Source organism: Chelonia mydas, chromosome 25, assembly GCF_015237465.2.
Source record: "Chelonia mydas isolate rCheMyd1 chromosome 25, rCheMyd1.pri.v2, whole genome shotgun sequence".
Lineage (NCBI taxonomy): Eukaryota > Metazoa > Chordata > Testudines > Cheloniidae > Chelonia > Chelonia mydas.
In genome coordinates this window covers 6,507,879-6,533,317 of record NC_057858.1, presented here as the reverse complement: position 1 = coordinate 6,533,317, position 25,439 = coordinate 6,507,879, and the positions used below count along the sequence as shown (strand labels likewise).

The 25,439-nt window shown below is 47.8% G+C and overlaps 1 protein-coding gene and 1 long non-coding RNA gene across 7 annotated transcripts in view; one reads left to right on the top strand and one right to left on the bottom strand.

Moving 5' to 3' along the window:
- Positions 1–25,439, top strand: part of NFILZ (NFIL3 like basic leucine zipper) — a 60,914-nt gene that overhangs the window by 12,952 nt on the left and 22,523 nt on the right. The window contains exon 1 of one of the 4 annotated variants that reach the window (XM_037885672.2): positions 20,612–21,003. The exons of 1 other annotated variant lie outside the window; for it this stretch is intronic. The gene's annotated coding sequence lies outside the window, so the exon portion shown is untranslated. Of the gene's footprint in view, positions 1–20,611; positions 21,004–21,407; positions 21,952–25,439 lie in introns of those variants that run through there. 2 more of the 4 variants (XM_037885678.2, XM_037885674.2) reach the window with 2 other exon arrangements.
- LOC119564459 lies at positions 6,684–25,389 on the bottom strand. Of its 3 annotated transcripts, XR_005223353.2 has the most exons (4): positions 25,331–25,389; positions 15,386–15,638; positions 14,464–14,743; positions 6,684–11,474 (listed from the first exon to the last, which is right to left on the bottom strand). It is a non-coding gene; the product is annotated as an uncharacterized LOC119564459 (long non-coding RNA). The 3 variants fall into 3 exon arrangements; XR_005223351.1 differs by having other exon boundaries at positions 9,324–14,743; positions 25,331–25,376; XR_006287446.1 differs by lacking the exon at positions 25,331–25,389 and adding an exon at positions 20,296–20,445 and having other exon boundaries at positions 9,324–14,743.

Here is a 25,439-nt window from a genome sequence, read left to right as displayed (position 1 = left end):
TGTTAGTTTCTAAGGTGCCACAAGTCCTCTTTTTCTTTTTATGGATACAGACTAACACGGCTGCTACTCTGAAACCTGCCATTTTTTCCTCTGTGCCCCAGCTCTGTAGGTCAGCATTGTCACCACCCTTCTTGTACAGACACAAGAGAGATGGAGTGAGTTGCCCAAGGCTACAGACAAGTTAGTGGGAGAAGGTTGTGAATAGAATTCAGAGCTCCCAGCTCCCAGTCCAGATTCCAACAGCTCCTCTCTCATGCCAGACACGAGTCTGGTGTATAAACTCATGAACAGGGGGCATGTTAAAACTCATTCCTACGGTGGGCATAGAGAGACAGAGAGAGAGAGGCATTTTAAACATGCTGCTGTGTGTTGTACGGTTTGTCAGTGAAAACCTCAATACAAATAAATACGAACTGCAAACTCCTTCTAACACACAAAGCAACAGAAGGCCGGTTCATTAATCAGTTCAAGTAGCTCGGTAAAGGAAATAGAGGTTTTAAAAAAAGAAAACAATGAAAGGAGGTGGGGGAAGCAGTGCGTGGTCTCATGACGTTTTGAACCAGACCCCAGTGGGAGCCCCAGGAGCGCTGGCCCAGCGTGGTTAATGTTTTCAAGCGCAGGTGGGAGGCTTGGCGGGTTTCTCCTTTGTGGATTTGATGACTAATCTATGAATAATGAAAACATGAATGCGGCCCTGGTTATTGTGAGCGTGCAGAGATGCAAATGCACACACCGAGAATCATACAAATATAGGGCTGGAAAGGACCTAGTAAATTAAATAGACCTAGGCCATCCCTGACAGATGTTTGTCCAACCTGTTATTAAAAACCTCCAATGACAGATTCCAGAGCCTCATTAGGTAACTTGTGTGACAGGTTGGACCCCTTTTGGGATGCCACCTGATGTACTGGGGTTTCACTGAGCCCCTCCTGCTCCACCAGCCTGGATTCCCTCTCCCTGTTTTGCTGAATTAGGCTTTCCAGCCCCTTGAAGCACACACACAAGTAGGGCACACCCAGCTGCAGACACAGACTGAAGTCAGCTCTGCGTGCGAGGATTCACCCAGGACTCATGTGTACACCCCTTTTGGGGAAATAAACCCAAAATACTGTCTTGCACTGTATAGAAATATCTGCACAGTGCAGACTCATAAAAATTCACCCTCTCCCTTAATGTGAAGAGAGAGATGCACAGCTTCTTGCTCCCCTTCTCCCCCAGATTGAATTTGCACAAACTGGGTTTAATAATAAACAAAACAAATTTATTAACTTTAAAAGGCAGATTTTAAGTGATTATAAGAGATAGCAAACAGAACAAAGCAGATGACCTTAGTAAATGTGATGATACAAAATTACAAAAGATAGTTAAGACCCAGGCAGACTGCAAAGAGCTACAAAGGGATCTCTCAAAGCTGGGTGACTGGGCAACAAAATGTCAGATGAAATTTAATGTCGATAAATGCAAAGTAATGCACATTAGAAAGCATAATCCTAACTATACATATAAAATGATGGGGTCTAAATTAGCTGTTACCAGTCAAGAAAGAGATCTTGGAGTCATTGTGGATAGTTCTCTGAAAACATCCACTCAATGTGCGGCGGCAGTCAAAAAAGCAAACAGAATGTTGGGAATAATTAAGAAAGGGATAGATAATAGGACAGAATATATCATGTTGCCTCTATATAAATCCCTGGTATGCCCACATCTTGAATACTGTATGCAGATGTGGTTGCCCCATCACAAAAAAGATATATTGGAATTGGAAAAGGTTCAGAAAAAGGCAACAAAAATGATTAGGGGTATGGAACGGCTTCTGTATGAGGAGAGATTAATAAGACTGGGACTTTTCAGCTTGGAAAAGAGACGACTAAGGGGGGATATGATAGAGGTCTACAAAATCATGACAGGTCTGGAGAAAGTAAATAAGAAAGTGTTATTTACTCCTTCTCATAACACAATTACTAGTGGTCACCAAATGAAATTAATAGGCAGCAGGTTTAAAACAAATAAAAGGAAGTATTTCTTCACACAATGCATAGTCCACCTGTGGAACTCCTTGCCAGAGGATGTTGTGAAGGCCAAGAGTATAACAGCTTTCAAAAAAGAAGTAGATAAATTCATGGAGGATAGGTCCCTCAATGGCTATTAGCCAGGATGGGCAGGAATGGTGTCCCTAGCCTCTGTTTGCCAGAAGCTGGGAATGAGCGACAGGGGATGGATCACGTGATGATTCCCTGTTCTGTTCATTCCCTCTGGGGCCCCTGGCACTGGCCACTGTTGGAAGACAGGATACTGGGCTAGATGGACCCTTGGTCTGACCCAGTAGGGCCATTCTTATGTTTCTATGTTCTTAAATAAACAAAAACCACAAAGTGAGCTTAACACACCAGATAGGTAGGATATAAATTAGCAAATTCTCACCCTGAGTGATAAACAGGTTGGCAGATTCTTAAGGCACAAGTTGCCTTGGCTTTCCCAGGTTTTTATACATAGGCTAAAAATCCTAGCCTGGGACAATCACTTCTTACAGTTCAGTCTTTGTTCCTGAGATGTTTCAAGGTGTGTTGCAGTACGGAGAGTGAGGTCCCCTCATGTTGTCATTGTCTGGTTTGTCCCCCTTTTATATCTTCCCCCAACTTGCTAGAAAGCTCTTTTGCTGTGACCTGGATCAAAGAGTTCCCGTTGTACAGAGCTATTGCTGAGAGGTTTCTATTGCACACAGTTCCTGGGGTAAGCCTTGTGTTTGTGCGCATTCCCCTCAATAAGCCATTAACATTGTTTGGCCTTTTTACTGTCGTACCTGAAAGGGTGCTTGTGGGTGTCCCCCAACCTAGCACATTTGAAATACAGATACATGGCCAGTATTCCGAGCTTCAGATACAAAAATGATAGACGCATACAAATTGGATAAACACATTCAGTAGGTCATAATCTTTTCAATTATATCTTACAGGAGCCATCTTGCATAAAGTATATCTTAGTTATGCCATATTCATGTCATAACCATATTTCTATGAAAAATATGGGGTGTAACATCACAACTTGTTCCAGTGCTTAACTACCCTTACAGTTAGAAAGTTTTTCCTAATATCTAACCTAAATCTCCTTTGCTGTAAACTAAACTGATTCATTCTTGTCCAACCCTTGATGGACCTGAGGAACAACTGAGCAGTGTCCTCTTTATAACAGCCCTTAAGATATTTGAAAACTGTTATCATGCCCCTCCTCTCAATCTTCTCTTCTCTAGATTAAACACATCCCATTCTTTCAGTCTCTCCTCAGAGATCAGGTTTTCTACACCTCTGCTCTGGCCTCCCTCCAATTTCTCCATATTTTTCTTAAAGTGTGGTTGCCCAAAACTGGACACTGTACTCCTGCCAAGGCCTCACCAGCTCTGAGTAAAGCAGAAAAATTATTTCCCAGGTTTTATAGACCACATTCCCATTAACACATCCCAGAATGACATTTGCCTTTTTTTGCAACTGCATCACATTGTTGACTAAGAATTTGTGATCCACTATAACCCCCAGATCCCTTTCTGCAGTACTGTTGCCTGCCCACTTATTCACCATTTTGTAGCTGTGCATTTGATTTTTCCCTCCGAAGCGAAGTACTTTGCACTTCTTTTGATTTAATTTTATCTTGCTGATTTCAGGTCAATTCTCCAATGTATCAAGGTCATTTTTAATCTCAATCCTCTCCTCCAAAGTGTTTGCAACCCCTCATAGTTTGGTGTCATCTGCAGTTTTTATAAGCATGCTCTCCACTCCATGAAAATATTGACTAATACCGAACCCAGGAAAGACCCACTTGATATGTCCTGCCAGTGAACCATTGATAACTACTCTTTTTCAACAAGTTGGGCAGCTTCCTTATAGTAATTTCAAATATTTCTTTAGCTGGCTTATGAGAATGTCAGGTGGGACCATATCAAAAGCTTTACTAAATTCAAGATATGCACACATGAAGGCTTGCACACTCTCACTGTGACACTCCCCCAGGGTGGCAGGGTTGTGAGGTATCTCACCACCACCTGCCTTTAGCCTGAGGGAGTCTTGTCCGTGTCTGCTCTGGTTCAGCTCCCTGACATCATCAGCCTCTGGCGACACAAACAGCCTCCCAGACTACTGCAGGACTTGCTCCCTCTGTCCAGGTTAGTGACAGGCGCACACCAGCCTCTGAGCATCCCTCTGGAGTGCCCAGATCTGTGCCATTGCACGCTCATAGAATCCATGGATTCACTACTCCCAAAGGAACAGTGCACACCAGCTTGCAGTTTTAACTCGGGAGCTCCGCTTAACATCTAGCGCAGAGATATATTTATAGTGAAAACAAGAATAAGTTTATTTTCAAGGACTAGAGGTTCCAAGGAGAGAAAGTAAGAATAGCTGGAAAAATGGATACATATAAAACAAAACCATAACATGCTTCCGAGAGTGTAAATTTAACTCACAAACCATTCCTTTGTCTCCTACAGGATAGCTTGACCCAAGTCCTTTTCCCAGTGTTTTCAGCCAGGACGGCTGAGATCCCCCTTTCATGAGATCAAGCCCACTGGCAGCCTGTCTTCAGACTGTGCTCTTTGCCCCCCCCCCCCCCCCCCATACACCAGACCAGTTGTTTGATCTTAACCTGAGAACAGGGTGTCTCCCCCACACTCACTGTTTACCTCTTCCTGTCAGTTTCCTTTGCAAGTCTTTGCCAGCTCTTCATTAGCATTTAACTCAGTCTGCTCATAGACTTCTGTTGTGAGACACACAACAGTCCACCAGGGAGATAAGAGTCTCCCACCTCCAGGCTGGAGAGGTTTATCTCAAGACACTCTACCTTTGAGTGTCCTGCCTTTAACTACAAGGCCTAGAGAACAGAATTTGGAACATATATACATAATTTCTCACGTATTCTCCATACATACGTCTCGCATTCATTATGAGGAGCAGTGGGACACAAGCTTTCAATAGAGACTTTACCTGACGTGTTTTTGGTGTAGCCTTCCGTGGGCCTGTGCCCTCTGCATGCACACGAATAAAATGTCCACAGCACCTTGTCCTACACCTTGAGGAGAGAGGCTCAGGTTCAATTACAATCTGCTGAAGGACAGAATGGAAGCTTCTGCTTGGTGAGTTAGAAAGAGGAAGCTCTACTTGGCCAAAAGAGAATCAAAATCATCAAATAAGGAGACTTGGGGAAAGGGACTTCGACGTGCTCTCATTAGAAATCACATTAGAGATTGCAGACATAATTACAGATTCCCAAGCTTTCCTTTGCCTTGGTGGGATGAAGGAGCTGGCCCCGCAGATACACACAATCTTCTCCCACGGGATGTGGATATCCCCCCTCTTATACAGTTTTCATGGACTCCGCAGCCGCTGTAGTGAGACCTGCTCCCACTGCTGCTGATGGGAAAGCTCCTCTTCCTGTAAGAAGGGAGATGGGGACATGGTGCAGTTAAGGCAATTGGCTTCTTCCTCCTCTTTCAGTCATGGTCAGTGCTGGGGAGGTGTGCCTGGGTGACAGCCCCAGAGGCCAGCAGCCAGGCGACCTTCCTCCACACTCAGCATGCCAAGTGCTTTTTAAAATCGGGTTACTGACTTTGATGCCTACATGAGAACCAATCTCCTTTCAAAATCTGCCCCCCCCCCAGTACCTTGTGGGACTAGGGCCCATGCAGGTTTGTTACAAGTGCAGGGAAAAACCCGCTTTGTTCAGTAGAGGCTGAATATTTGTCAGTGTGACGGCCGCCACCTTGGTTGATGCTCAGGGATTGAACCAGAAACCTCCAAGGCCAGAAGCATAAACCAAAGCTCCCTAACTGCAGCTAGTCCCTCTGAGCATTGGGCCCAGAGGTGGATCCGTAACAAACACTAGCCAATGGGTTACATAAGCAATCCTGTTCTTGACCTGACTGCACATGCCGGCCTGGCCAGCAATTGTTATTTGGAAGTAAGGGAATTATTTGCCAATCAATTTCCAGTACCATCGCTCTTACTCAGCAGGTTTAACTAAAGCAACGTGCCCATTTCCCTCCATAGCTTATGGTTGCCACTAGCAGAGCCAGAGAACCACTCTTATCTAGAGTGATGAAAGACAATCCACAATGTAGGTCTTCTCGTTTATTCTATCCAGGTTCACCATGATCTCTGAGTGCCTTGCAAAACTATAATCCATGCTTTAAACGACAATCTGAATAGTAGAGACAGGCCCACACCAGAAATGGATCTTACCTCATAGATTCATGGAGTCCAAGGCCAGAAGGGACCCTTGCGATCATCTAGTCTGACCTCCTGTGTAACACAGGCCGGAGAACTTCCTGAGAATAATTCCTAGAGCAGATCTTTTAGAAAACCTCCAATCTTGATTTTAAAATGGTCAGTGACGGAGAATCCACAACAACTCTTGGTAAATTGTTGCAATGGTTTGTTACCCTTGCTGTTAAAAATGTATACCTTATTTCCAGTCTGAAGTTGTCTAGCTTCAGTTGTCCAGCCATGTTACTCCTTTCTCTGCTAGAATGAAGAGCCCATTATTAAATATTCGTTCCCCAGGTAGGTACATACAGACTAATCAAATCATTCCTTAACCTTCTCTTTGTTATGCAGAATAGATCGAGCTCTTTGAGTCTGTCACTGTAAGGCAGGTTTTCTAATCCTTTAATCATTCTCGTGGCTTTTCTCTGACCCTTCTCCAATTTATCAACATCCTTCTGGAATTGTGGGCACCAGAATTGGACACAGGATTCCCGCATGGGTAAAATAACCTCTCTACCCCTACTTAAGATTCCCGTTTATGCATCCAAGGATCTCATTATCCCTTTCAGCCATAGCTTTGTACCGGAAATGCCTATTCCGCTGATTATCCACTATGACCACCAAATCTTCTTCAGAGTCCCTGCTTCCCAGGATAGAGTTCCCCCTCCTGTAAGTATGGCCTATATTATTTGTTCCTGGACATATACGTTCAGCCATAGTAAAACACTTGGTATGTTTGCCCCTGTTTACCAAGCCATTCTGATCCCTCGGTCTCAGAGACCTGCCCTCTTCATTATTTACCACTCCCCCAGTTTGTGTGTCATTTGTGCCAGTTATTGAATTAAGTTTAAGTATCTTTAGCGTTCATTGTATTAAAAATGCAGATGTTTGTGTGTTATTGTGGGTTTGTATGTAATTTTTTTGAGGGGGCAAGGGGAAGATAATGTAAACCCTGGGAAGTGTTTCAAGCTTCAAAGGACTATTTGAAACAAATGCCTCAGACAAGAATGAATGTTTAAAGTTTAGTGGGTTTCCCAGGAAATCTCAGGGTGTGGGGGGGTGGGGATTAGGCATGTTCTGTTATACAAGAACTCAGGTAGAGGCTTCAACAGGTAGAGGAGGGGACCTTTGTCTGATAATCACCTGTTATGCCAAGACAAGATCAGAGGCCCAAACTGTTTAAACGACTGCCTCAGAGTTTCATGGGTGTGTCTCTTCTGACCCAAGGCGGCCATGAACTTGGAGAGACAGAAAAACACCTTGGTGGGGTTTGAAGGAATGACTCCTGCCAGAGCCATTGCTGGGGTTGCGGTGGTCTCTCATAAGCTTATTAGCATGCATATAGGGGCTTTTGTTGTTTTAATAAGTTTTTTCTGTAATGCTTTCACTTTAAGAATAAACGTACTTGCTTAGAAAAGCTTGTGTGGTACCTTGTAATTAGGGGCGATAACACTGTTTATAGCCTCTGAGTAGAAAGCAAAGCAGGCCTGCTGAGGCATCTGATTTGTGGGGGAATTCACAGCATAGGCCAGGAACTGTGCAACTTGCAAAAAAAAAAACCCTGTAGGAAGTAGAGAGACATTTCTCTCTGCCAGGGAATGGTGATGTGATTCTTGGTGGATCATAGACAGGTGATATGGGTGCTGTTGCCTTGAACTGTGAAATCATTTGCAGACTTTAATCGCGCTGATTTAAGGTTTTCATCCAAGTTATTGATAAAAAAAATGTTAAAATAACACAGGGCCGCGTGAAGGGGGTCATTCCCACAGGCACCACCCAGTGGTCATGCAGGGCATGGCAGGTACTCTTCTTTCCCGGCGCTCCTGTTGACAGCCACTCTGGTTTGGGGGTGCTCTGTCCCTTCCTTGACTCAGCATTTCCATGAGGTCACATTCTATATCTGCCCCTTGGGGGTATATAAAGAATCCAACAAAGGGGTAGTCCACTTTGTCAGAAGAGGGTCTCTGGGTCTCTGCATTGGTTGACGTTTTGGGGTCTTGTCCCTTCAGTCCTCCGGGCCATATCAGGGGTCAGCCTTTGGCACTTCCTAGGAGTTGGGAGGAGGTCTAGCTGGGATGAGAGAGAACTTCACCCCCTCCACCAGACTCCAATCTGGGGCCCAGAGTAAGCAGCTGAGTCCAGCAAAGTACAATGCTGCTGCCTCCCTGGATCACTTCCTACCAGTTCCCTCTTTCCAAATGGGTGAAGACATTAAATAACTGGAAATCAAAGATAAAGTCTCAGACCGTGTGAGAATCCCATCTCTTCTCCTTGAGCTCAGAGCATAGGTCACTTCACCTCCACTGTCTGCGGTTCTACCGTCCTATCGGCTGCTCTCCTTTTGAGCTCCTCATCCAAGCCACGCATGCTTCGCAGGTGGGGTGGGGCTGCCTAAGCCCAGAACAGCTGCTTAACCCCTTTGGGGTTTGTATACCCAGTCAGAGGCCAAGAAATGATCCCTGCAGGACCACACTACAAACACACTCTTTTGATGAGGATTCCTCATTTACAATTACATTTTGACACCTATCAGTTAGCCATCTTTTAATCCATTCAGTGTGTGGCATGTTAATTTTATATTGTTCTCAAAATGTCATGCAGTACCAAGTCAAACACCTTACAGATGTCTAAGTATGTTACATCAAGGCTATTACTTTTATCAACCAAATCTGTAACTTCATAAAATAAGTTAGCTTGACGGGAGCTATTTTCCACAAACCTGTGTTGATTGGCATTAGTTATATTCTTCTTCTTTAATTCTTGATTAATCCAATCCTGTATCAGCTACTCCATTATCTTGCCCAGGACTGATGTCAGATTTACAGGCCTATAATTATCTGGGTCATCCCATTTACCCTTTTTAAACAATGGCACAACATGGACTTGCTTCTAGTCTTCTGGAAACTCCCCAGTGTACCAAGACTTACTGAAAAATTAACATTAACAAATCCAATGAGCTGCTCAGCCAGCTCTTTTAAAACTCTTGGATGCAAGTTATCTGGACTTGCTGGTTTAAAAATGTCTAACTTTAGTAGCTTCTCTTTTTCATTCCACTAGTATCTCAGGAGTATGTTAGAGTGTTATCATATGATGATATCTGTTTTTTCCTAAATGCCAAACAGAAATATTTACTAACACTTCTGCCTTTTCTGCATTATTATTGATAATTCTACCATTTCCATCTAGTAATGGATCAATAGCACTGCTAAGATACTTTTTGTTCCCAATATATTTAAAAAACTCCTTCTTATTGTCCTTAACTCTGCAGTCCATAGATTTTTCCTTATATCCCTTTGCTTCCCTTTTCAGTTTTCTACAAATCCTATCTTCTCATTTATATCCAAGATGATCAATTTCCCCTTCCTGTCATTTAAAAAAATATTTTATATATCCTTCACTTCCCTTCTAAACCAGGTTGTTTTTTTAACCAGTACAGACTTGATCCTCGATTGTGAACTTTTGGGCGCCTAGTAAGGTATTCTTAAATGATTCCCAATTATTCACATTTTCTGATTAAATTCTTCCTCCCAGCTGATTTGACTCAATTGTTTTCAGCTTTATGAAATAGGCCCTTTTAAAGCACCAAGTATATAAATGAATCTTGTGTCTGAACATACTTCTCTATCAATCCCATTGGACCCTTTAACTGAATCATTTTTCACATTTTAAAAATCACTTTTGTCAAATCTGTATCAAATTAACACGTCTTTAACACCAGTGCAACACTGGTTATTTTACATACAGACAACTTCATGTAATCTATTGGCGAGTCTATGCAATAGATAGGAATAAAATCCACCTTGGTAAAAAGAGACAATATGGCCTAGTGGCTAGAGCACAGTGCTGTGATTTGAGAGACCTGGGCTTTATTTCCGTGTCTTCCAGTGACTTGCAGCACGGCCTTGTGTAATCACTTCACTTCTTTGTGCATTGCGTCCCCTCTCACCCTTGCTTTCTCTTGTCGATTCAGATGGCAAGCTCTTTGGGGCACTGTCAGTCTGTGTGATAGGAGTATGAACTTGATTGGGACCTAATAAGAAACGCTGCAGATTTTGATGGTTGGACCCCTGATCAAAACGGGGTTGAGATAACCCCAAACCCAGATTCCTTGACAGTTCTCAGTGCACTAGTCCTGAAAGGCCCCGTTTTCAGCAGGCAGTGACTTGTGCATGAAATGTGCACCTCCTTTTACATCCCCTTTCACTGCAAGGGTGTGGGCAAACGGCAGCAAATGCATGTGCAAATGCCACTCTGCTCACATGTCTCTGGGCAGATGCTACGTCTTCATCCTTTGGATCTAAGGGGGAGAGTTTCAAAAGTACCAGTGGAGCTTAGGCTGTTAGGTGCCTAATTCCCATGTCAATGGAAGGGCCATTTGTGCCTTTAAAAAAAAAATCTACCCCTACGTGCCCAATACGTCAGCCTCTCAGGTTTTCCCATTAGACTGTGAGCTCCTTCTCTCACCCTGTGTCTGCAAAACCTCCCACCACTTCCAGCGGCTAAAGCAGGATGCAGAGATAAAGATGGAGGGGCGGACAGGCCAAACCTGAGTGGTGCTGTGACCCCGTGTGCCAGGATGCAACAGCACTTGGATTGGGGCCCTTGCAAGTGGGGGGTCCAGGGATAACACTCTGTCTCTCCCCGCCCCCCCCGAGTGCAGCCCTTAACGTGGGAAACGTTCACTTCAGTCGGGACAGGAGGTCTTGGGGGTCAAAGCCCCATGCAAGCTGGCTCTGCGTCTGTACTGCGCCTAGCCCTGCAAGTCCCCAATCTCACGTGAGGCCTCTAGGCGCTACTGTAATATAAATACTGCATAGTGATGACATTCCAGCTCATGCTCAGCAGAAAGCATGTACCAGGTTCTCCCAGCGGCCCCACTAAGCCGGAGGCAGCAACAGAGGTGCATGGCAGGGAATGGAAGGGGGCTTTATCTTTAAGGTTGTGTTGAAGTGTGACTCACAGCCCAACCTGTCAGTCTGTTTCATTTCCTCTACCTGTGGTAGGCGAGCCTGCTGGGGCAGCTGAGTTCATGAGCTCAGTGTGCCCACAAAATCCTCTCTGATGGAAATTGGCAGAGGGGCCTCCTCTGGTCTCTTGTGGGCAGCTGAATCGTCCAATGAAAAATCCTCAGTACACTCTGCTTGAGAGCGGCAGCAGCCTGCTACAGCACCAGGAAACCACAGGCTCTTTGCTGATGAGCATCCCCTTCGGCTCACAGTGCCAATGCTGCAGAGAAACCATTTCACCCCTGAGACTTTTGCACAGTGTGATGTCTTAATCCAGCAACTAAAATGTTAATTATGGGTATGGATGAGCCTATTGAGCAGGGCCTAATTAATACAGCCCAGTGGCTGCAATGCACCGGTGAACAGAGGCAGAAGATGGGAACAGAGGAAAGGGTGATACACCGGTGCAACTCTTGTTCTTGATTGAACCAGTGCTTTTTGTTAAGGAATCCTATGAGGTTTTGGTCTGGGTTTAGCTCCAAGGCTTGGCAGATCATGAACCCAAAGTGACGGGGCTGACAGCATTGGCATCGACTTGTGACACCAGCTCAATAGAGCTTGCCCTGGCCAGGTGGGCTATGGGTAACAGGAAGAGCCTAGAAGATTTATTCGCCCAGGGAAAAGCCCTACCTAATCCACCGGCCTAACCATGCAATTCTGCAGCACTTGGAGGAAAGTTCTCTCTCATCCCAGCTAGACCTGAGGCCTGAATGTTGAGGTCCCTTGGACTTATTATCCTGGCCTCCAACTGTAGGATGCTACCCCAGTTCATCAAGGTGTCAACCCTCCTCTGAACTTTGCTGAGCTAATTGCTTCCTTATTATACTGTGGCACTGAATTCCATAGGATTGTCTTTCATTTGTGCATGTTGCCTTTGATCACTGAGTGCTCCCTAGCCTTGACTACAGGACAGATTAAACTGGAGGAGCTGTGGATAGGGTCCATTTGGCCTAATGGCTGTTGGTGGCCATCCCAAGAAATGCTGTTGAGACGGTTGCTGTCCGATTCCTCCAGGCAGGGCATGAGTGACTCCTGCTGAAGTCAGTGGGAATGACTCCTAGGCTGCTGGAGGGGATGGGAGGAGCGGGGAAGCAGGGCCTGTGCTATTGATCTCACTAATGCTATTGGGTGAAACTATCTGCTAGTGTGGAAACCCTTCTGCGTGCTGGGCCAGAGCCACCTGCAGGGCATCTGACGTGCCCGTGGAAGATATTGGACTTTCCAATCACACCATGCTCACAAACCCCACGTTGCGTCGCACTGGGAGTGCCTCAGACCAAAATACGTAGGAACAGATTCGCCTCTCACTCCCCTTGGGGTAACTCAGGGCCTGAGACTCCCTGGTGAAGGTCATGAACGCTGAGTGTACATCCGACTCCCTACTCAGGGACAATAGAATCACAGAATATCAGGGTTGGAAGGGACCTCAGGAGGCCATTTAGTCCAACCCCCTGCTCAAAGCAGGACCAACCCCAACTCAATCAATACTTTGTATTGCATTGGTACCTTCCCTCTGAGGATCCACCTATGGTACTGTAACTGGTTCATTGCCTCCTGAGCACCTGCTTGTGTCCTGGGGTGGCACTGCAGCACCATGCCTCAGTTTCCTTTTGTCACAGGGCTCCTGAAGAAAAACTCAACCCAGTCCCAATATTCAACTCTCTTCTGCTCTAGTTCTAAGTTGGTCACAGCCCCTTCTCTCTGGGGGGTCTGCCTTCCTGCTCTCCCAGGACTTCTTGTTAGGAAGCAGGGCATAGATGGCAGGAATCAGGAACCAAAGCCAGGGGTCAGAGCTGGGGTCAGGAATTGGGAGTCATGCTAATGGTTGGAGCTGGGAACCAGGAATCAAACTGAGGGTCAGAGCTGGAATTGGGTACCCAATGGTCAGGAGTGGAACATAGAGACAGGGGCTCGAGACAGGGCAGGGATCAGGCCAGGAGCTGAGGCCAAAGGCAGGAGCAAGGCAAGAACAAAGAACAGGATGGGAACAGAGCAGGGATGGGGAACAGGGGCTGCATGCAGATTGCAGGAGATAGGTGAGAGTGCAGAAGCAGCAGCAGAGAGTCTGCACAATGACTCGGGCAACTTACCCAGCTCCGGGCTTACATAGCAGGTGCAAGCCGGTCAGGTGACCCCACACCTTGGGCATTCCAGTAGGATGGGGCCTGCATTTCCAGATGTGGTGAGCTGCTACTGCATCTATCTCGCTTGGTAGCAATGGGGGCATGTCTCCAGCCCTCCACCCCCTGTTTCTAGGCCCACTGAAATTGCACACCCACCTCCTCAGATTCTTACCTGGATTTTGGCCTGAAGGTTCAACTACCCTGTCACAGGTACATGCATGGCCCCCACTCCCATACTATCTGAGCACCTCCCTATCTTCATAGTGTTTATCCTCACAACCCCCCTGCGTGGTTGTGCAGTGCACAGAGGAAGAACTGAGCCACAGAGGGGCGAAGGGTCTTGCCCAGAAATCACTCAAGAAGTCTGTGGCACAGCCACAAATCGAATCTAAGTCTTCTAACGCCTACTTCCAGACTAACACCCTGACCACTAGACCATTAACGAGCAGCCCCTGTGAGAGAGTTTAATAGCATTGTCTCTATCGCAAATGGGGAAACTGAGGCAGAGGTCAGGGAATGGACTTTCCCAAGTTCACACAGCTTGTCAGCGGCAAAGGCAGGAAGAGAACCCAGGAGTTCTGACACCAAGCTTTCTGCTCTAACCACTAGGCCATGCTCCTTCTCTTGGCTAAGAAAGTGGCTGCATTAAAACATAGCTTTTCCAAAGGGTCCATGGGCTGGCAGCTGCAGCAGCAACGAAGGGAGCAGCTACGGCTCTGCAGGCAGCTCACCTGGGATTTGGGTGGTGGGGGAGCACAGTGGTTATGCTGCTTCGGCTCAGAGGAAGAGTGTGAAGAAGGAGGAACCATTTGTGGTTGCCTGTGTGGGCACAAGGGTGAGCAGAGGTTTTGAGGCGAGGTTCAGAAACAGCAGCTCACCAGGAAAGGTGACACTTGGTAATGGGCTTCACTACAAGTCTGCGTACGTATGTGTAACAGCCGCGCAAGCCTTCAGTCCGAGCCAGTCAGGTGGATCCAAAGCAAAATACTTTGGGTTGTTCAAAAAGTGTTTGAACGGCACCTGCCTGAGCTGCCATGTGGAAGCGGTAGGCTGGACTACATTTCCCACGATGCACCCGGGTCTCACCTTTGCTGCAGTGCGCGCGTGGGCGTCCCGTGACCGTGGTGCACCGGGAGGAATGGGGTCCGGCTGGGAAGCCGGGCCGACGAGGAAGAATGGAGGCCAGAGCCACCTGACTTCCAACTCCCATGAGGCACTCGCATCAGCTGGAGACAAACCTGGGAATGTCTCCACATTGTGTATTGACCTGGGAAAGCGGAAGCAAAACGTTTTGACATTTCCAAGCCGACTTCTTGGAGCCTTCTGTTCTGTGAAAAATTTCGATCGTTCACGTTTGCATCCCAATCTGGGGTAAAAAAAGAAAGAAAAAAAGCCAACGTATTGGAAGTTCCCATGGGATGGAAATTCCAATTTTCTACCAGCTCTACATTTCCCCCCTTATTCTCCGCCTTTCCAAATTAAACAGCCCAAGCCTTTTGGATCTTTTCCCCAGCCCCCTGCCCCTCATCTGTCACTCAGCCTTGTTGTTGCCCTTCATGGGAACTTTTTGATTGTGGTTGTGTTTGAAGGGACTAAGGGCGAATGTAGTGACCGTGGGGAGGGTAAAAGGTCAATTCATAGAGTGGCACTGGAATATTTTCTGTATACAGCCAAATAGCCTGCAAGTGGTGACAGCTGGGCACAGAACAGATGCCTTAACTGTTCACCGTGCCAGTGTCTTTTTCACAAGACGCATCAGTATGTACGAGTGATTTAAAGTATGTTTTACTCTGAAAAGTGATTCTGTAAAATATGGAGCTCCTTTTCGTTTACTGTCTCCCAGGACTCTGTCTCAAACGTGTGCAGCTAGCTAGCAAAACGATGTTATTTCTGACCCTCAGCCCCACGGAGGAAGCCCTGAAGCCTGATCCAAAGCCCACTGAAATCAACGCTTTCCATCGTTCTTCCTATCACACCCGTAACGCACATCACGAGAGAGTTAACTCACCATGGAAATAATGCAGGACAAGAGCGCCCCTTAGAGCTCAGAATGACGCCATGGTTGAATCTGTCATGGTTAACACATCTGGGAGGATTTACTTTCCCTAGGTGGCTCAGTTCAGTCTTGTCAGAACTAGCTAAAAAAAAGGAAGTCATCGTCTCCATGCTCCTTTTCAAATGAAGTCCTTTAAACTGCAGTTAAGACGCAGAATGTTCAAGTCTTCAGAGTCCTGGAGCTGGAATTCTTGCTGGGTTTCTGACTGTCAATAAATGTCAATTAAAAAAAACAGGACATGGGTAAAATTTTCCAGAAGTGCCTAAGTGACTTAGCAGCTAGGGATTTAGGCTCCTAAGTGACTTAGGTGCTTTGGAAAATTGTGCCTCTTGTCAGTTAAAAACAAGGGCAAGACCATTCCGTGTGGACTGGCAGCTTTGCCTCTTATATTCAGCTGGTTGAAATGATGGAGCTTTTCCATAAAAACTCACACATGCGGCCGTGAGCACAACGAGGCCACACAAACCTTCCTGTGAAATTTGTGATTTTGCAGACTAGGTGACTGCTCTCTGGGATTTCTCCCTTTCTTGCTTGTTCAGGGAGCAGCTGAGTAACTCACTCCCCACCGCCAGATTTGGGCTGGAGGGTGAAGAAAGCTGGTTGTGCGTCCCTCCCGCTGCCTCTCAAAGCCCCAGAATCATGTGGGTTCTCACATTGCGAGGCAGACCCGCATTGTGGGGCAGAGGGCAGGATCCAGTGTTATTACCTGTGCATTCCAGCCAGTGTATTACTCTATTCACCCAAAACTAAGTATGGCCCAGATGGTTAGCTGTTTCACCATCAGCATCCACGAGAGGGCACCTGCAACTACACAAGCTTTCAGGCAGGTGAGATGCCACTAAAATATATTCTGGGGAAGGGAAGTCCCAGCGAGATGAAGCTCTTCCCTTCTGGACTGTCTCACACACTCCGGCAGAGCCTGCCATTTGATTTGCTGTCCTCTGGGTACATGATACAAGCTCTGAGCCTGCCTAGTGTCTCTGTATCTGTTGTATTCTAGTAACACAGAGAAACACAGCCAAGATCAGCGCTCCCTACAATCTAAATAGGCCAAGGAAGGGTTCTTATCGTCATTTTCCAGATTGGGTATTTAGACCCAGAGGGATGCAGGGACTTGCCCAAGGCACCCAGGGAGAACTGTGGCAGAATCGAGAAAGGATCCCAGATCTTCTGAGTCCAGGCACTGCCTTTCCTGCCTCTCTGGGTTCCGTACCCCTGTGTTCACTTCCCTGCCTTTAGCATCTCAATCCCTGGGCTGGTTGGAACTTGGAAGGTGGTGGAAACCCTTTGATCAGGCTGAGGTTTGCCTCGCCCGGCTGTGACACCTTGGAGAGACTGTTCCCTCACCCTTAATACAAAGAAGAATCATTGCTCTGAAGCTTTGCACCTGGAAGGATTCCAAAGCACTTTATTGGGGTCACCTCCACTCCCTCCTCCCTGCACACTGGAAAGCAGATGCCTCAGGCTGGGACCAGTTAGAGAGTACGGGATGAGGCCGCTGTTTAAAAGAGCCTGGAAACATTGCACAGCAGTTTAGGACAGGAAGTGAAGGACACTGTCTCTAGAGAGTCACCGACAGCACAGCACCCCCTATCTGTAGTTATAGGTATTTCTCTGCTCCTTGCCACAGCAACCTCAGAGCATCTGGCAAAAATTAATGGCTTAAGCGCCCCAGCCTCCTGCAAGGTAGGGTCAAGAGCCATACTAATACCTTGCTCTTACAGATCTTTTCATCTCAAAGTACCTTACAAAGAAGGCCAGGGTCATTATCCCCATTTTACAGATGGGGAAACTGAGGCACGGAGAGGGGATGTAACTTGCCCAAGGTCACCCAGCAGAACCATGGCAGAGCTACTGGATTAGGCCTCCTGAGTCTGAGTCCACTGAGCTAATCCTTAGGCAACCCTGCTTCCATGTCATTATAAACGTTCTTATTTTCCAGACAGGGAAACTGAGGCACAGAGCGCTGAAGTGATTTGCCCAAAACCACACATGATGTCAAAACCAGGCCTGAACTCAGTCCCATCCCATGGCACCACCAAGATCTCCCCAGCAGCCTACTTAGGAGCTGGCTCAGTATGGAGCCAAAGAGAAGGGTGCCCCCTACAGGTGCACTAGCCTCACACCTTGCAGCATCCCAAACTTCTCTTTGCGGTCACCCATTTGAGGGTCCTTCCACCAGGCTTGCGCTGCTGTGCTCTGAGCAGATCACTACCTGGTAGTGGGCAGGGTGACCAAATGTCCCGATTTTAAAGGGACAGTCCCAGTATTTGGTGCTTTGTCTTATATAGGTGCTTATTACCACCCAACCCTGTCCCGATTTTTCATGCTTACTATGTGGTCACCCTAGTACTGGGACATGGCTGCAGCACCCATGTGAGTCGGAAGAGCCTTGCATGGGTACCAGCCGATCACTGGGATTTGCTTTTACATAAAACCCCTTTCACCCAACCAACCGAGAAAGCAAGAACATGTTTTGTCCTCCCACAGTCTCCTGGTGACGAGAGTGAGATTGCACCTCCACCTACGGCTCCCTGAGTCCGCGAGGGCTTCTGGAGATGCAGGGTATATTTAAGCAGCATTCTCAGTGCAAACACGTCAAAGCACCAAGCAGCTCACAGTTCAAAGCACCGAGGCGTCCCCGGCCGCCCCGCCTAGGCCCACAAAATACACCATGAAAGGCAGCATGGTCTAGTGCAGTGCATCCCAAACGTTTTCATGCCGCCACTCCCTTTGGGCTCACCTCTGTTAACGTGACCCTCAGAGGTCTGAGATAGCGTCCTGCAATGTGACCGGGACCCAATGGACCCTGCCTGCAAGTGCTGGATCAGAAAATAACCCAGCCCCGCTTGGGCTTGGCTCGGCTCGGGTTGGCTCCCTGCCTCGTGCCCATGGGGACAGCCTGGTGGTGCGTCTGCTGGCCACTACCACCTTGCTGTGCTGTAGGGTGAGTGTCCTGATGAGTGTGCAGAAGGCCCGGGACGGCAGTGCCGGGATATGGGACCATCTCTCACTGCGCAGCAGGCGTGCCTCAGTCTGGTACCCTTTCGTCCTGTGGCTCCCCCCCCCCCCCCCGCCCCCCCGGCCGCGATGGTCACGACTCACAGTTTGGGAAATAGAAAAGGAGTACTTGTGGCACCTTAGAGACTAACCAATTTATTTGAGCATAAGCTTTCGTGAGCTACAGCTCACTTCATCGGATGCATACTGTGGAAAGTGTAGAAGATCTTTTTTAAATGCGGGTGGATAGGACAATGGATGGGCCCTCGGCAGACCTCCGTTCGATTCCCAGCTCTGCGACTACACTGCTGTGTGATCTCAGCCAAGTCCCCTTCCCCTGGGCTTCAGCTTATGAGGTCTTTGCCGCAGGGGCTGTCTCTCGCTATGCGATTGTATGATGCTGAGTACGCTGGGGCTGCTCGGTGGTCTTTTAAGAAGAGGTGAAATACCGTGTTGTATGTAATGGAACGGATCTCTGTGCGCTTTACCAAATGTATATAAGGATCCCTGTCACAGGACAGACCACAAGTTCCTGGGCTGCCCCCCCAGGAGGGAATGTATCCTCCTCCTGGGCGTTCGCTGGAGAGCGCTAAGCCAGATGTGTGCATTTAGAGGTGAATTCTCCGCCCCTGCCGGTAGCAGAAGGGTATTTTGGCGGGGGGGAGAGGGGGGTGTGCCTTGGATGAGGATCGTTTTGAGGCCCTTAGACAGTAGCAAGAGCCACAGGCAATGGAGGAAGGCCACCCTGTCCCCTCCAGCCTCCGTGGGGAGTCCCTGGGCCCAGCCCATTCGCTGGGGCAGTGCACAAACCCCTGGATCTGGCCCCTCAGTGCATCAGCCAGGGGTCTGAGCACAGGACGGGGAGCTGGGGGGATCTGTGTGTTACTCTGTCTCTGAGACTAGGTCCCGCTGATGCCCTTGAGTCCAATACATCCCACACCCCTGAGAAACGCACAAGCCTGTCCCGGCTCCTGCTGGAGTCCGTGGCCACCGCCCACGTGCCGTTGAGGGCAGAGCCGGCCCTGCTGGGTTGGGAAAACCTCGCCGGCGTTCAAGACCTTGTGCGGGCAGAATGGGCGTCAGGCAACGGGCATGGTAAATAACAACACAGCTGGTGAGGATAGGGTGACCAGATGTCCGGATTTTACAGGGACAGTCCAGATTTTTGGGTCTTTTTCTTATATAGGCTCCTATTACCCCCAACCCCCTGTCCCGATTTTTCACACTTGCTGGCTGGTCACCCTAAGTGAGGAAGAGGTTGCGGGGAGGTAACTCAGCCCTGCCCCTCTCTCCTCAGGGACGCTTACAATCACCCATCGCACCCCACGAGGGGCAGAGAGCCTCTTGCTCCCCAGCACCCAGCCTGTACCAGTTCTGCCCTGCCCAAGGTCTCACCCCGTGGTATTTCCCCACGCAGGGGATGGCATTAGCATCCATAGCAACAGCCCCCGCCACCTTAGCACCACGCCAACTAACCGCCCAGGGCAGAGCCTGGGAGCTGAGCCGCCCCGAGGGGTTCGAACCACGCGCCAGCCCGCTAAGGGTTAAACACAGGTGTAAAATAGAGAGAGGGATACGAATGGGGGCCCCCCACCCAAGCAGGCGAGTCATTGCAGAGAAAACTGGGGGAGAGGATAAGGTAGGGTGAGCAGATGTCCCAATTTTATAGGGACAGTCCCGATATTTGGGGTTTTGTCTTATCTAGGCCCCTATTACCCTCCCAACCCCCATCCCGATTTTTCACACTTGCTGTCTGGTCACCTTAGGGTAAGTTTGCGTCAGCATGTCGAACATTATAGGTGATTATATTATATCCTGCCAAGTTGTGGGGGGGACGGGGGAGAGAAGGGGAGCATACAGACCTATGAAACATCGGGGAGGGGGGGCAGCTGCTCCCCATGCCTTGCAGGAAACGATGCCCCTGCTCCCAAGGGCTGTGTGAGGCCGAGTTAATGTTTCTGAAGCGATTTGAAGAAGCTGAGTGTGGCTTAGCAGGCACTGCAATCTCGATCCTTTTCACGTCATGGTCTGGCTTCCTCACTGTCTGTCTATCCCCATCGCTCCTCTCCCCTTCCCCCGTATTTATAATGCACCCATGGCTCCGTCGCTGTATGACTCAACCCAGGGAGGGTTTTTTGTAAGCGCGAAGTTGAAGCCCCGAGGGGAGGTGGTTCCTCTGGCTGAGGGCTGCGCTCAGCGCGAACGCGACTGCCGGGAAGCTCTGAGAAAGCTAGAAAGCAGCTGTGTCGCCAGAGAAACCCACCTGACCCTCTAGCAACACGGCCTGGCCTGCCACTGCGTGTCACTCTCTTACGTAATCACTACATGACTCCCGCTTTCCTAAGACCTGGTTATGCAAAAGAAAAAAAAAAAAACCCAAACAAACCACCCACCCGAACAATTCGTGCCTTGCTGACCCGCGAACATGTGGCTCACAGCAGCGATGTAACAAGTGCTGTGGGAGGCTGCTCTGCACTGGAGTTCACCGGCCCCCTCTCGCCCTCACCGGGTCTCTGGAGTGGAGGGGATTGATGCCTGCTGGTTCCTGGGTGACTTGTCGTGCCTTACAGGTAAGTCTGGGCCCCTGTGGCCTGAAGGGGCAGAGCGGAGCTCATGAGCTGCACCGGTGGGGACGGCGGGTTTGCTTGTTGAGGGGCTAAGCAGGCAGCAGTAATGCTGGGGGAAATACCTTATAACTTCTCTGCGCTCAGCCCTAGCTACCTGACAGCTCTCCTGCTTTGCTGGCACACGGGGGACTTTCAGAGGGACGCCTCTTTATTTTCTCTGCTGCCTTGTCTTTCTTTCCCTCGCTCGCCCTTCTTTCTTCCCCTCTCCTTTCCTCCCTCTCTCCTTCTCTGCCCCTCCCCACCACCTTTCTTTCTCCCAAGCGAGCTCCCCGCACTTGGACCCATTCCCCAGCGGAGCGCCTTCCCTAGCACGCCTGGCTCCCTCCCCACACCCAAGCCCTCTGTCTAGCAGCGGCTGGCGTTTTGCTGCCCCGTTTTCTCGGCCAGTCCTCACCGTGGGGTGAGGGAGCTTAACTGGATTCGTGGACCCAAAGCCGTGACCGCTCATCGCCCCTGCTCTTTGCCTGGTTGTGCCTGCCTGTTGTCCTCCATCTCCCACCTTACTTCTGTAGCAGGTGCTTCCTTTCAGGGCAGCAGGGCTAACCCTAACCTGCCATGGGAATAGGGAGGTGATTAGCACCTGGATGCTGCAGGATTGTGGTTTCTAGGGCACCTCCCGATGTCTCTGGGCGAGCACTCATTGCTGTAACACAGACTGGTAACGTGGCGGAGTGCAGCACTGCCGAACGCCGGCCATCTCCCGCTAATGGCCCTCGCCCCTGAACAGAAGGGACTTCCGGGGTGAGAGAGGAGCGTGCACGTCTTAGCTGACTTAGTTGTCAGCCTGCCTGCAGAGAAAGCCAGCCACGGCCAGTGAACCCCAGCGGTGCCGGTAGTTATTGTGATGTGAATATAACTGAGAACAGAACGTATCGCAGAGGCCGCTAGACGGTAATGACTTTCGCTGCACTTCATGATCTGGGAAATGTACACAGGGCCAACTTCTGCAGGGAATTTCCCGAGGTCAGTGGGGCTGCATTGGGGTGGCTTGGAGCATGATCTGGTTGTGTTTTGGCTCGACATTCCTGTTTAGCACCCTTTCCTAAGACCCTTTGTTTTCTTCTGTGTCAAAGGCAGAGCTGCTACCTAGTAGCAGGTACTATGCAGAGAGCTCTTCTGAAAGGTTGGACATTTATTTCAGTCCCTGAAGTGGAGCTCAGCATAGGGTGACCAGACAGCAAATGTGAAAAATCGGGACGGGGGCGGGGGGTAATAGGAGCCTATATAAGAAAAAGACCCAAAAATCGGGACTGTCCCTATAAAATCGGGACATCTGGTCACCCTAGCTGAGCAGTTCTGCAAATTGATCTCCTGACCTCTCTGTGGCTCCTCCATCAGGTGAGGACACTAACACTGCATCCCCCACTGGGCGGACTGGTGCATCAGAAACACCTAGACAGATAGAGAGATGCAAAGCTCAATGGACCCATGCTTGTACAGCTTGTTGGACACGATTTTAAAAACAAGCTTTACCTTCCCTCATTGCTCAGCCTGGGTCCAGTGTTTCTCCCAGCAGCATTGCCCCTCTGGCTGCCTCGTTCTTTTACAAACCCTTTGCATCTCGTTTCAAAGAATTTTTTGGTCATTATTTTACTGCCCTGAAGCAAGGTTTTGCAAGAAGGAGAGAACAATTTTGAACACCACCCACACTGGGGTTTGCAGAGAAGCCAGGTGTCAGGTAACTGCTATTTGATCTTATTCGAGGAAGGTGCTAAATTTACGAGTAGTAATGTTTGAGGTTTGTGGTGAAACATCCATCACTCCAGTTTTGCTTTTGAATTCTGAATGTGACAGCTGCCATGAGTTCATGATGTGAAGAGAGGCTGACCCTGTTCATCCCCTGGCCTCGAGTATATATCGCCCCCCTTGGTTTTGGCCTAGGACTCTTTATTGCTGCCACAAATTGGCAAAACCCAAAACAAATGCTGAGTTCTGTAACAACTAGGGAAGCCCTGACTACAATGAACAGGGCCGGTCACCCCTCTCAGATGTATTGTTTCAGGCTCTCTGCAGACTCAGGCAGGCGGTGCTACACTGATTACACTCAGTTCCCATTTTCAAAGTTACCTCCACAACTAAAAGAGCTAGAAACATTTTTTAAAGGGGTGCAGAAATATGCAGGCAGGGGTGAATTCGTCTGCAAATGTCATGACTTCAGAATCACAGAGTACAAAGGGCTCTGCCTACTGGGGATAGTTTTCATTGTTCTCTAAAACATGCACTAAGGTTCCTCTCCAATAGTCTCAAGTTTCCTCAAGGTTTCTAGTAAAACTTTGTGCAAACTTTCGTTAAAATTCAGCAGGACTGGGGATTTAGTTTCTGTAGGTTCCATGAATGGTTGCTTAGGAGAGGTTTCACTGTCGTAGACAGAGCTACCTTTCAATCTATCTGTGTACTCTATCTAAATTGGTAGAATATTATGAACAGATTACCTTATTCAGTGAATATCGCAGTGATCTGCCAAATAATTTATTCCCTAAATTTTTGTGCTAGCCAATCAATTCTCTATCTCTCTATCTATCTCTGCATTAGACACTATCAGCGGGGTAGCGTACACATCCTATGACATAGATAGTGTTGTTGTAACCATGCTGGTCCGCGGATATTTTAGAGACAAGTTGGGTGAGATAATATCTTTTATTGGACCAAATTCTGTTGGCGAGAGAGACAAGCTTTCAAGAACAGAGTTGTTATGTCACACAGACAAAGGCAGAATTTAACTCTTCCTTTCCCTCCTATAGCTATGCCCACTAGTGGATCTTGCTTGGTTGCTTGTCTAATTTTAAAAAGGAATATGATATTTTTACTGTCCGTGTAGGTGCCACTTAGAGAAGGGAACTCCTAATACTGAAAAAAGAATGAGTTGAAATGCAAAAGAAAACGAAGTTACCTTCCTAAATTCTATTGAATTTGCAAAATTTCCCTCTCTACTTCAGCAATTAGACAATGGGATTTTAAAATGAATAGTCATGAAATGCTGTTGGGGCAGGTTAGCACCTCTCGTACGTGACAGAGATGCCAATTGGTCTGGATGCTGCATATCTGCTAACCGTCAACATGTCTTTCATAATTTAGGTAAGCAGCATGCAAATACAGCCCCACGCACCAGACCCTTGTATAGTCAGTCCACAATGAATGGCAGTCAATAAATATCAAACACATTCTCAAAACATTCTTCTTAAGATTTCAAGTGTGATTCCTCTCTGAAAAGCTCCTCTGTTAAAAAAAAAAACCCATGGAACCATGCTGTCTCATGTATACCGATGGCCAGTAACGCAAGGCCAAATTTACTCAGCTTTCAAGTGAAAAGAAAGGTTTTTTTCTCTAAAAGTTAAATCTACTAAATCACCCCAAGATGTGAGAGTCCAGCAGTGCTCTTAGGGCCTGATTTACAAAGGAATTTAGGCACCTCAAGTTAAAGATAGTTGTCTAGTGGGATTTACAACAGTACCGAAGACCCAGATCCTCAAAGATGTTTAGGCTCAAACTCCCAGAGGAGTTAGGCACCTAAATATTTTGGACACTCTTGGCTGAAGTGACTTAGGAGGCTAAGTCCCATTTTCAAAGGACAGTTAGGAACCTAAGTCCCATTAACTTTCAATGAGTCTTACAGTATGTCTACAGCACATTTGAAAACCCAGGTCAGTGAGTCTCGGAGCCCGGGTCTACAGACTCGGGCTTGTGGGGCTCATATCATGGTGCTAAAGACAGTAGTATTGATTTTGCGGCTTGGCCTGGAGCTCCAGACCAAACCGAAACATCCACACAGCTACTTTTCGTACTGTAGCGCAAGCCCGAGACTGTAAGTCATGAGCTCTGAAACATACTGCCGCAGGTTTTAAAACACAGTGTAGGCATATCATTAGTCTCCTAAAAGCCAAGGTCGCTCTTGAAGATGGGAGCTAGGCTCCTAAGTCATTATGTGCTTTGAAAATGTTACTTTTTATCCCTAAATAGATTACAGAGCAGATTGGTTTAGTAAGAAGACACCAGTTTTTGGAGTACAACCTCCATTTCTGCATACTTAAATCAACATATATGTTCACAAGCACTCATGTTATTTAACATGATACTAAAGACCACAAAGACATGAGATGAAAATCTGCTCTTGGCTATTTTCAGTGCTTTCAGATAAGTTGCAAACTTATATCTGAGGTCAGAATTTGGCTATGTAGAATTGTAGATAACGAGAGAGAGGAAGACAGAGAGAGAAAAGACCAGCTCCTAAAAGATGTCTAACTCCTACTGAAATAATTAAATACCTAAATACCTTTGAAGAGCTGGTCAGAAGTGCCCAGATGCCATGGGTGATGGGCCCAGCATATAAATGCAGACAGAGAGACATTTATGTATTTATAAAGCTCCCATCAAGATGTTAT